The sequence below is a fragment of the Lontra canadensis genome, unplaced genomic scaffold (assembly GCF_010015895.1).
Source record: "Lontra canadensis isolate GAN:19392208 unplaced genomic scaffold, GSC_riverotter_1.0 scaffold62, whole genome shotgun sequence".
NCBI lineage: Eukaryota > Metazoa > Chordata > Mammalia > Carnivora > Mustelidae > Lontra > Lontra canadensis.
The window spans coordinates 12,087,665-12,100,449 of NW_022631056.1; positions in this window are offsets into that span (position 1 = coordinate 12,087,665).

Genomic DNA, 12,785 nt, shown 5'->3' on the forward strand with positions numbered 1-12,785 from the left:
TTTAAATCTTAATGTCAATTCAACCCTACCTTCTATCATATCTAGTCTCTCTTGTTCTCAGGCTCCTTCCCCTGAGGTGGGTGGGCCTTTATTCCTAAGCACTGGGAGATACTGGGTCATTTCCCTCACTCTTTGAGATTCAGAAAATGTCTGGTATGAAAAATTAACCATATATTCAAAGCCCTTCATTCTCAGCTGGAAAAATAAGACAAGACAAACAAACAGAGAACCAAAAAAAAAAAAAAAAAAAAAAAAAAAGCCCTCCAGTCTCCAAATTTATCATTTTAGCAATTCATACTACCATTACAATATTTGGTGATTTGGATCTTGGTCCAGGAGAGGCCTTTAGCTTGCTCCATGCTCCTGTCTACAGTCCATGCCCAGCACAAGCAAACTGCTTACACAGAAAAATAAGAGCAGCCAATTGTCAGTTCACATGTGAACAATTCTCCTTTCTCTGGGGCTTTCATTTACTTTAGTCCTTCTACAGCTTCCACTGCTCTTGGCTTTAAAAATACAGTTTTTGGAACATATCCAGGCTTCTTTAGTAGTTGTCAGAGAAAGCACTGCCCTGCCAAGACCAACTACACCTAACTCAAAAGCAAGAGTCTGGTTTTGTTTTAATGTTCAATTTGTCCCTCTTGGCCTCTAGTTTCCTTCACTACAAGTTTAAATTTCTATCTGATCCTACTTAATACAATCTTCAGTACCCATGAAAAAATATTTTCCTTCTGGCAAGGCTCATCTTGAGTTTTACTATCTGAAATACTGAATCAGTTATTTCACTAAGAATCCTGGTTCTTTTAGTGAAGAACAGCATTAGAGCAGTGGAGAGCAAAATCTTGGCCCTGAGCTTGTATTTCAGATTATTTCATGGGACAGCTGGGAAAGGCCTACCAAAAATCCAATAATTATGAAAAATTATCCCTTGAAAAATAATGAGTTTGTGTTATTTATAATTTGGTTATAAATATTACTGTAATAAATTTATTGACATACTTGTTCCTTTCAATGAAATTTTATGTACTACTTTATAATATTATACTGTAATTTATTATCAAGTCTTCCCCTCTTTCTTTTAATTCTTGAATTAAGTATTCAGATATTAGTTGTATGGCAAGGAAGTCAGTAGATAACACTGTCAAACTCATTTTAATATCAGTTACCCAGAAAATATTAAAAAAAAAAAAACTTAACTTTTCTCTGAAAGCTAATGATACAAACAAATTCACTAACGTAGGTCATATGTATTTCAGATAAAGTCACAAAGAAAAGTATAAGCAGACCAATATAACATTTTGTTGTTTTTTTTTCCCCTAAAACTTTTCTTCTCTCTGTGACAATGCCATCATTTATAGGGTCAATTGCTCTGATCTAGAAGGATAATAAGTGTTCTTTTATCTCACCAAGAGAGTCAAGTGACTGTAAGCCAGACTAGGTTTCTACATTAACTCCCCCAAGTGCCAGGAGACTGGAATGCTGTCGTCCTAGACAGTTATATTCCCAAAGAATGAAGTACAGAGCTGAGAGAGATCTCTAGATCATAAAAGCCAGAGAAAGTAGGTATTTGTTTAGTCCTTGGAAATACGTATTTACATTCTAAAAAGTTAGTATGAGATCAAAGGACCCTTCCATCAAAGGAATAAAGGTGTTCCCCTTCTTTCAGGAATCTCTCTTTTTGGGGAAAAAAATATATGTATACACACACGTACTACATATGTATATATAAATGTGCATACATGTGTACCTACGTGTACATACACGTATATATTTATATGCATGCATATGCATGCAAATTGGGAAAAAAAACATCTATTTTTGCCCCTTATCAATGAAGTACTGGCCACTTGTGTAGAAGATTTTTCCATATGAGTTTCTGTCTTTTTTTTTTTTAAGATTTTATTTATTTATTCATGAGAGACAGAGAGAATGAGAGAGGCAGAGGCAGAGGGAGAAACAGGTGTCCCACTGAGCAGGGAGCCTGATGCAGAGCTCTATCCCAGGACCCTGGGATTATGACCTGATCCAAATCCATCTGGGTTTCATCATGCTAATAGAGCTAAGGTCTGGGGCAAGAAGTGTTGAAGCACTTATTACTTTCTATATGGTAATTAATTAGAAATAAGTTTTTGACCCAGGGCATACTCAGGAATGCATGCAAGACAATAGCACTTTTAGTTGCTAACATATTTTATTTGTAGCTTAAAATTTACATTATATTTAGGTACCTACAAAATCAAAGCATGAACAGGGGCATGGTGTATGGTCTGCTTCACTATATTCTGATATAGCTGTTTCAATGCAAGTTTTCTCCATTGATTATTGCCCTAAACACTCGACTCATAAGCTCACATTTAGAACTCCTAATGCCATTAGATTTATGTGTATGTGATGTGTGTATCAGATATATATATATATATATATATATATATATATATATATATATAGTCTTCATGGTGGTACCCAGTTAGCATCCTCACAACTTTAATAACTTAAAAAATATTCCACAACATCTACAAAGGTTTGTAGACGGATACAGTGCTACTATCCTCCACTTACTTCCTCATTCAGACACTACCAAAATTATAGCCATTAGTCAACCAAAGCAATTTCACTGTTTGTAGTCCTGAGGAAGAATAATCTTAAAATAATTACATAAGCATTTTTTTGGAACTCCATCTTACTTTTAAACTAAGAAAGGCATATTCCCCTAAAGAAGATTACAATGGGAGGGGAAAAGTCAGGCAATATTAGTTATAGTGCCTTGAAACTATCTCAATGTATTATACAGAGTAACACCAGAAATGAAGACACTTAGAGTTATTAATATCTCAGGTATGGATAAATCACTTTACCCAGCCTGGCATCACATACACATTCATATAACCATTTAATGAAATCAAAGGTTTCTTCTTATATACTTTACAAAATTTTCTACTGCCAATTGACGAAATTCAGGACATGCCACCTCAAACTCTGATGCTTTGATATATTGATTATTTTGATCTGAAGTCACTTGAAAAACAACAAATGCAAGGAGAGGCTTTCTTTAAACTCCCTTTATCTGCTTAAAGAAGGATCCTCCAAATGGAAATCAATTGTCATAAACCCCCTCCCAAAGTGTTTCATCAACCAGGAAGTTTGACTCTTATCACAGGAAAGGAGACAAAGAAGTCAACACCATACCCACACAAATTGTCACCAATTATCTACTCTCCATCTATTCTTCTAAGGGCCAATTCATCACTCCTAAAAATAATTTACACTCCCCTAAGTTACCCCATCCTCTATTACGGCAATATATAAACTCTTAAATCTCACAGCCTTTTTTGTGATTTTTGCTATATTGTTTTTTTCCCCCTGTGATGCTCCCATGCATGTAATAGTAAAAAAAATAAATTTATAGACTTTCTCTCTTATTAATATTAATGCCTGCTGTCAGTTTATTTCATAGACTCAGCTACAGAACCTAGGGTAGAAGGAAAGTCTTGCCCTCCTTTGCACAATTAATAATAGTATCCTTATTTTTACTTTTACACACAGAAGTGTTCAAATTGTCTCTATAATGATGAGCTAAAGCTTTCCAGTCCTTCCTTAAACTAGCTTTGATCCAATTTTCTGCCACTCTGATCCTTGTTCCCAGAAAAGAAATTCTCAGATCCAGTTTGATTTGATACTCCCTGTCACCTAAAAGCACCACAGGATTTTTTTGTATCATATTTTCTCATCACTTTCTCCCATCAATGATGGCTTTCTCCAATTTCTTACACATTAAACTTCCTATTTTAGAAACAAATTAGAGTAGACATTTGAGTTTTTGTAATTCAAGTACCATTTCCCTTTCATCTTGTGGATGAACCTATATTTTCCTCAGGGAATTATATATTCCCAACTCTCCCTTCACCTTGATTTAAATGTTATACACACCCCTCCTCCCCCCCCATCTTAACTGAGAAAGGCCTCCTTTGCAGACCCTATGTTCCACTCTTCTGACAACAGGTCAGTGACGGTCACATGACTCTAGTCAGTCTAATCAGACATATCTGTAGGATTGTAGTTGGGTAATCTGGAGGAAAGGATTTCTTTTTCTCCTGTGCTTGGGAGTTCTGCGAATTTATGCCTGAAGTTGTAAGGAATAAAATATGGAAAAAGCTTGGTTAATTCTGTTGGATGGCAAACATTTTTCTCTATCCACCAAGGTTCTTCTGAGTGGTCTAAGACCCAAACTGACAGGAGACAGATCAACAGAAGAAAATCAAACAAAACTTTAATACATGTATGTCTCCCGTATACATGGGAGAGACCCAGGAAAACTGAATAACTCCTCAAAATGGCTGAAGCCATCACTTTAAATACCATCTTCAGATAAAGACAAAAGAAGATATTGGCGAGAAGGAAAGGAAGAGTAAGGAGCGAGGAGTCAGTTACAGCAGGTTACCAGGAAAAGCATAGGAAATAAGAGTAAGGTTTTTATGTAGATGTAAGTCTATATCTTTTCCATTGATAAGTTTTTAGAAATTTAAAGTCCTTCCCACCCCTGCCCCCTATACATCTCTGAGGAGACACCCTTCTAAATGGAGATCCCCCTTATACATGTATGTATCTTTTACAGAAGGATAACTCCTACTTGATTTTCAGAGCTGTCTTGTGTCTGCACTTTCTTAAATATAATCAGCATAAAATTATCAATTTGCCAAAGAAGTATAGCTTAAGGTGGCAAAATATGCACACCTGTACAGTCCAATGACAGCAAGGAGGCACGCAGAGAAAAGAGAGTGAGAAAAGATGAGGAAAAGAAAACTTGGGTTTGGGTGCCTGGGTGGCTCAGTGGGTTAAGCCTCTGCCTTCGACTCAGGTCATGATCCCAGGGTCCTGGGATTGAGCCCCGCATCAGGCTCTCTTCTCAGCAGGGAGCCTGCTTCCCCCTCTCTCACTGCCTGCTGCTCTGCTTACTTGTGATCTCTCTGTCAAATAAAATCTTTAAAAAAAAAAAAAAAAGAAAACTTGGGTTTTCAAGACATGGTGAGAGCCCTAAAAGCTAGCCTTGCTTGAAGCAATTTCTTTGCTTAAATATTCCCCTTGCATTTTTTCAATCCAGGAAACCATCACATCCCACATCTCTTTGCCCTAAACCAAATGTTTAGAAGGAATAGTTCCTGAATCATGCACAGACTTACACATTTATATTACATTAAGTATGATATATACTTTATCTTTATAAAATCAGGATTGCAGTTTTAAGATATACTCTCTTTGAGAGATTGCTTTAAAACATAAATGCTTTGGGGCGCCTGGGTGGCTCAGTGGGTTAAAGCCTCTGCCTTCGGCTCAGGTCATGATCTCAGGGTCCTGGGATCGAGTCCCTCATCGGGTTCTCCGTTCAGCAGAGAACCTGCTTCCTCCTCTATCTCTCTCTGCCTGCCTCTCTGCCTACTTGTGATCTCTCTCTGTGAAATAAATAAAATCTTTAAAAAAAAAAAACATAAATGCATAATAGTTCACTGGCATGGTTTATTTGTGAAAGAAGTAGACATTGATAGATTTTATTCTCCTTTTATCTCATGGTTCTAATTTTTAGTTATAAAGTTACATTCATCTAAACAAAAGGACATAACATATGCTAACTTTTTACTATTAAAAGTGGTATTTAACTCAAAATTAATTCGGAGATGATTTTATTTTCTTCAAGAAGTATCATTCCTGGGTGCCTGGGTGGCTCAGTGGGTTAAGCTGCTGTCTTTGGCTCAGGTCATGATCTCAGGGTCATGGGATCGAGTCCCACATCCGGCTCTCTGCTCAGCAGGGAACCTGCTTTTCTCTCTCTCTCTCTCTGCCTGCCTCTCTGCCTACTTGTGATCTCTCTCCGTCAAATAAATAAATAAAAATCTTAAAAAAAAAAAAGTATCATTCCTTAGTGTTCTTCATAATTACAATAAATATCACAATTTTAGGTAAAAACTGAGACAATATCCTTAAAGGAAGTTATTTTAAGTTTTATATTATTGAATAAACACATATATCCTTGACAAAGAAAAAAATGTTTTGTATAAACAGGATAATTAAAAAATAAAAACATATTTTCTTACAAATCTTCTACTTTTTTCTCAAAATAATTTAGTCATGAAAATTATATAAGAATATAGAAATGTGGGGCACCTGGATGGCTCAGTGGCTTAAACCTCTGCCTTCAGCTAATGTCATGATCTCAGGGTCCTGGGATGGAGCCCGGCATCGGGCTCTCTGTTGAGCAGGGACCCTGCTTCCCTCTCTCTCTCTCTCTCTCTCTCTCTGCCTGCTTCTCTGCCTACAGGTGATCTCTGTCAAATAAATAATAAATAAAATCTTAAAAAAAAAGAATATAGAAATGTAACTGCTACTTCAATAATTCCATTTTCACTGTTTCTTAAGTTAATATGATTTTATATAGAAGCTTTGCTATATTTGATTTTCAGTCCTACAGCCTGTTAGATTAACTGCATATATAGCTATTTACCTTAATCTTAGTAGTGACTATGCCTCAGGTATGATTATTTGACAAATCTTCTAGTCAAGCATTGTCCTAAGCTCTGTAGGAGAATTGTTAAAGCATTAGGAAAAATCCCCTCTTTTAATACAATAGAATAGGGACAAAAAGACAGATTATCCAATTATACCATGATTCATGCAACTTTCATCATTCTAATACATATTAGCATTGAGGTAGGTGTATAGATCCTATTCGTGATAGGAAGTCACGTAACTTTTAGGTGCCACTGTAAATATTTCATATTCTAACAATACTACTTTTCCTTATGTACATTAATTTCTTTTTCTGTACCTGAAGCAAAATTTTCACTGCTTCCTAAATAAAATATATGAGAAAATACAATATAATGAGCAACAAGCCTAGACAGGACTAAGCTTGACTAATGAAATATTCTATAAAAGATGTATTTTCTTTAGTGGCCCGATTCTGCATGCTAAAATATTACTTTCATTCTGAGTTAAGGCGCATGAGATTAAACCACCTCTCTACAACAATATCAGTAAGGAAAATTTTCTAGGACATGTAGAGACAGTTAAAATACTAATATGTGATGGTTAAACCTACATTAAACATAAAAATTAATACAGTTCACTACACAATTAAAGCATAAATATATATATATATATATATATGCAAAATATTTACAGGTAGGTTTACCTTTAAATCTCATTATGCAAGTGTATTTTTATCACAGTAGTTTTAGAATACAGTAGGTTCTTTCCTGATATGTTAAGATATAAGAAAAGTGGCAAAGTAAATATATCTTTCTGGAATGTGAATTGAGGAACATTATTCTGTTCAATTAGGGACCATATTTCTGAAACATACACTTTTGCAGAAGAATCTTCAAAACTAAAATGAGGAACTGCTTTAAATTAATATTGATTTCACATGAGGTTTTCAACTTTTATTTTTTAAGTACATAATATATTTATTTATTTAAAGATTTTATTTATTTATTTGAGAGACAGAGGGTGAGAGAGATAGCATGAGAAGGGGAGGGTCAGAGGGAGAAGCAGCAGACTACCTGCTAAGCAGAGAGCCCAATGTGGGACTCGATCCCAGGACTCCAGGATCATGACGTGAGCTGAAGGCAGTCGCTTAACCGACTGAGCCTCCCAGGCACCCCCATAATACATTTTATATAATACAAATTTCAAGAGGTTTTTTTAAAAAATTTGGGTCCTACCTCTCTCTATCCTTTGTCCCAGACTATATTTCCAATGACGTTTCTAGAGTGAACACTCTTAGAAGTTAGACATAGTGTCTCTTTTAGAGGAAAGAAGGGTCATGTTTATGCCATCATAAAAGATTTGGGTTTCCGAATCACAGGGCTCCTGAAGTTCAATAGTCCCATCCTGTAACACAAACCACTGCATGTACAAGAATCTAGCTGAGCCATTTACATCACCTTCAAAGAACTTGGAGGCAAGAGAAAATGACAGAAATGTGTCGATGCACATGTTGCTTGCCTGACTTGAGATATAAAGTCCTTTATCCCTGACTTAAGATTTTGTCTTCCATCGGCACTGATAAAATTGGAACAGGCTAACTTATTAGCTTGTTAGTAGGTTAAAATCTCAGAGCTTTCTTAGTTCTTCACAATTTTGCAGTAAGGACAAAATGCTAGCAGACATGGTTTACTGGATAAGGAAATATAAGGGCCCCAGTGGCAGCTGCAGGTGTACAAGAAGACTCTGCGTGATCTGGCTACAAATGCTCTGGTCTAAGTTGAGGGTAAGGAGATTGAGGCGTATGTCTCTCACTGTCCTAATTCTAAAGTTCAGAAACTGAGTTATGAGAAGCAGGCTTGACAGGGTGTCTTGGGGGACACCTGGGTGGCTCAGTTGGTTAAACATCTGCCTTTAGCTCAGGTCATGATCCCAGGGTCCTGGGATTGAGTCCTGCATCAAGTCCTGCACTGGGCTCCTTGCTCAGCCACAAAAACAAAATGCTCCTTGTTCAACCACCAAAACAAAATGAATTCAGAGGCTTGCTTATGAGCGCAGAGCTGCTCTCTCCCTAAGTATCTTCTGATTCCTCTCTGTGGCTCTGCTTTGATTTAGCTGCTTTAAAGGGGAAGATAATCACAGTTGAGATCTGTCTATCCCCAAGGAGGACTATAGGCCATACACAACCATTCATGTATTCTTGGAAACTTTGAGAAGAGGAGGAATTCAAACTTTAATAGCTCTGCTGGAAACCATATCTAACCCTTCTCATCCCATAGCAGAATAAAAGGTGCTAATTTAGGTAGGGAAAGGGAAGATAATCTGACCTTGTGTGTAGAACAATTTTGATCAATTTAATTTACTTTTGTTGCTACACTAAAAACTCCAACAATTAAAAATAATGATATTAATTTTAGCTATTATAAACACTGAATGTATTATGTAAAAATCTTTGCTGTATTAATGACCTCAATTCAATTTACTCATTCAGTGATGACTTCTGAGTTTCTATAATAACACATTGCTGAACTATAAGGATACGGTATCTTAATACCTCGTATACAGTAGGCACTTAAGTGATCTCTTGAACTGATCTGAAGTGAGATGAATCAATTTCATTAAAATCTTCTTATTAATGGAGCTTACAATGTATTGGGTAGTAGGGAACTGATAAAAATTAAACATCACACTGAATATATGTTGAAGTTCTCTGGCAGAAGAACTAAAAAATCAGTAAATATTTAGTAGCAAAAGCAAATAATTATCAAGGAGATGACAGAGGCATGGTTCTAGGAGAGCATTTGCTAGTATTTAGAGCAAGTGAAATTTGAGAGAGAAAATAAATTTGAATGATACCACCTCAATCCCCAACCATCTAATATTCAATTTTCTACCTATAGTCACCAGCCTGAAATGCATCCTGTGACCTGACTTGATTTGGGCAATGTAATATTATATACAGCCATACCTCATTTTATTGTGTTTCACTTTATTACACTTCGTAGATATTGCTTTTGTTTTTATAAATTGAAGGTTTGTGGCAACCTTGTGTTGAGCAAGTCTCTTGGTGCTATTTTTCCAACCGAATTTGCTCATTTCATGTCTGTGTCACACTCTGGTAATTCTCACAATATTTCAAACTTTTTCATGATGTTTATTATACTGATCTGTGATCAGTGATGATGACTCACCAAAAGCTCAGATGCTGATTCGCATTTTTTTAAAAAGTAATTTTTAATTAAGGAATGTACATTTTCTTTTTAGACATAATGCCAGTACACACAGAAGAAACTGCATTATAATGTAAACGTACTTTTTATTGGCACTGGAAAACCAAGGAATTCATTTGACTTGCTTTATTGTGATTTCGGTTTATTATGATAATTGCTTTATTGCAATGGTCTGGAACCAAACCCACAATATCTCTGAGGTATACCTGTACTGTAAGGATACCAGAGTTTAGGATAAATTACTTCACAGAATTTTCACAGTACTCAAAAGCAGGTTTCATGAAATAGCCTGGAGAAAGTGAGCTCTGTGGGAAGCAACATAAACAGATATCTACTTTTCCCTGAAATATTAAATTCATAAGAACTAGAATTTTCAGAAAACTCATCTATAAAGTGGGTGGGAAAATTAATTAATGGGATACAAGGCAAAATTTTTTAAATGCAAATCAAATGTCTACTAGATGATTCAGAAATCAGGATATTTTGTCCCCTCACATACACTGAGTTGTTGAAGTCACAGATATTTTGAATTAGTCAAAATAACAGAGGTCAAAACTTGTTCTGCATGTTGAGTAATTTAACTACAGAAAATAAATTTTTCCTAAATTCCCTAAATATTTAGGGCAAAAACAAAACAACAACAACAAAAAAACCCCGAAGGATTTGTTTTATTTGCCTACTGAGGTATCACGTATAATTATTAATACAGTTCCGATAAACTTAAATTTCTCCTAGGATTATTCACAAAGAATTTCACAGAGTTTTTTTTTTTTCTTCTTTTGCTATGAAGTACCAATTCTTATGATTCTAAAACTTTTCTAGTCCAGCTAGTTTGTCTCTGTGTAGGGAGACACTGGCATTGGCTAGAATAAAGAGCTAATTAGGTCTGCAAAGGTTTAACAGTGAAATTACTTTTTCCCAGTGGTTAGGCTCAACCCTGGGAAAGGGTGTAGGTCAGTTCTTAATTTAAGCAGAGTGGGTAGCTCTTGCCTAATGTGTTACAACATTAGTATGCTCCTACAGTTAAATGTTGGGTTTATTAATTGGGAAGAGCTTTAAGAGGCAATGCTGTGGAGGGCAAGGTGAGATTTCCAGGTTTCTGCTCACCTGAAAGTCCACTGGGACATTTTTAGAATATAAGTGAATTCTGCAGTTATGCTATACTGACCAAACACTATAAAAATTGAAGCTTAACTTAAGTCAATTGTAGCATGAGAAACTTTAAATTAAGTTAATATGCAATAAAAATAAGTTTAACTTCTAATGTTTTCTGTTTGGGGCAAAAATTCTCAGGATTTTTTCCTAAATATTAAAAATTAGCAGACTTATGGAATGCAAGTTAATTTTTCATTATAATATCTAACATGATTGAAAGATGTAACTCCATTTTCAGGATTTAAGTGAATATTTTTATTATCTTCTCAAAATACTCAAATATAAACATTTGAGACCCAATTTTTATTTTTCAATGTCACATTTAATAGATGGCACCTTGGCCTCCATTATAAATTAGATTGTGTAATGTAAATAATTAGTGCTTAGAAACCATTAAGCAAATTCTGACTCACAGGTAAACATTTTACATAAACAATAAGTTCTCATCATCTTAATCATAACTCCAACCATCCCACTCATCCACTCAGACCATACCAATCCACCTTTGAAATAGCAGTACAATTACCTTAAGAATATGCTGAATTATCTATCTTCCTCAATAGAGTTCAAGCTCCTTGAGGAGAGGGATCATATATTCAACTTGTACAATGTTGGGTCTCCAGTACATAGTGCAGCCTCTGGAACCAAATGGGCATTTAATAACTCTTTGATTAATTAAGTTAAACAGAGAAATGGAAGCAGCCCAACCAGAGGATTAAGAGAAAATGTATTTTTCTAGTGCAGTCCACTTCTAAGCTAAGACCATTTGTGCTGATTAACTCCTGCTTCTAAGCTTTGGACTATTGTACTTTGGTATTAAGTCAGAGCTAAACATTTCCTTAAGCCACAACTGGGAGAATCCCTTTCTTGAATGTTATCCATTTGAATTTTGTCTGGTTAATATTTAGACATTGTTTTGTATGTTAGTCTGTCACCTACTAATATTACCCAAATTTTATGTGGTATAGAAAAAATAAATCTGACTTGAACTTTCTCTGAAGTAAAAACATAGTATTGATTTATTGATAGAGATCATAATATTTCTAAATAATTTTGCTCCTAAGGACATTATTAAAAAATTATTAATCCTACTCTCGAACACTAATTGGAATAGGAGAGCTGGTAACTCACTTATTTTATCATTTTATAAATCTCACCTTCATTATTTGCAATTCACTTAAACTTCCATTTCACTTCATTTTTGTATGTATGTATTAGATTTTGACAATTAATATCTGCAAAATGCCATTTACAGATATGTTCGGCTTCCTCCACTATTCCTTTCGTTATACGTATGGTTAACTATTACTATTATAATTCTCAACTGACATTTAAGTATAAGGGATCAAACAGCTTATTAAAACTTTTTCCAATAAAATCTTTGTGTGTGTGTGTGTGTGTGTGTGCGTGCACGTGCACACCGTGTGTAGTGTATGAAATATACCAGTCTAGGACTTCATTTCTGGCAGGTCCTGTCTTAGTCTGGCCAATTTTATTCCCCTCACTGTCTAATTATCAACTTATCCTTTTTTAAGAAGTTTGTTTTTTCAAGAATGTTTCCATGGTGTGATAAAATAATTGTTCTCTGATATAATGTGGTAGAGGTGCTAATTATCACTACAATGGCAACCATCTTACAATACATAAATGTTTAAATTAATACGTTGTGCACCTTAACTTTAGGCAGTATTATATGTCAAATATATTTCCCAAAAAAGTGGAAAATTATTGTAATCTGATATAATTGAACAAAATTCCTGCTAACTTTTTTTTTTTGTAGTCTATATTTTGCCCTTTTACTCTCATGAATCTGTCATAATTGGTAAAATAATGCATACCATCTTCTTCTGGAAGCACTCATTTTATCAAACCTAATTAGTGCACTCTCTCTGGTACTTTAGATAGAGAGGAGAGCTCAAATGA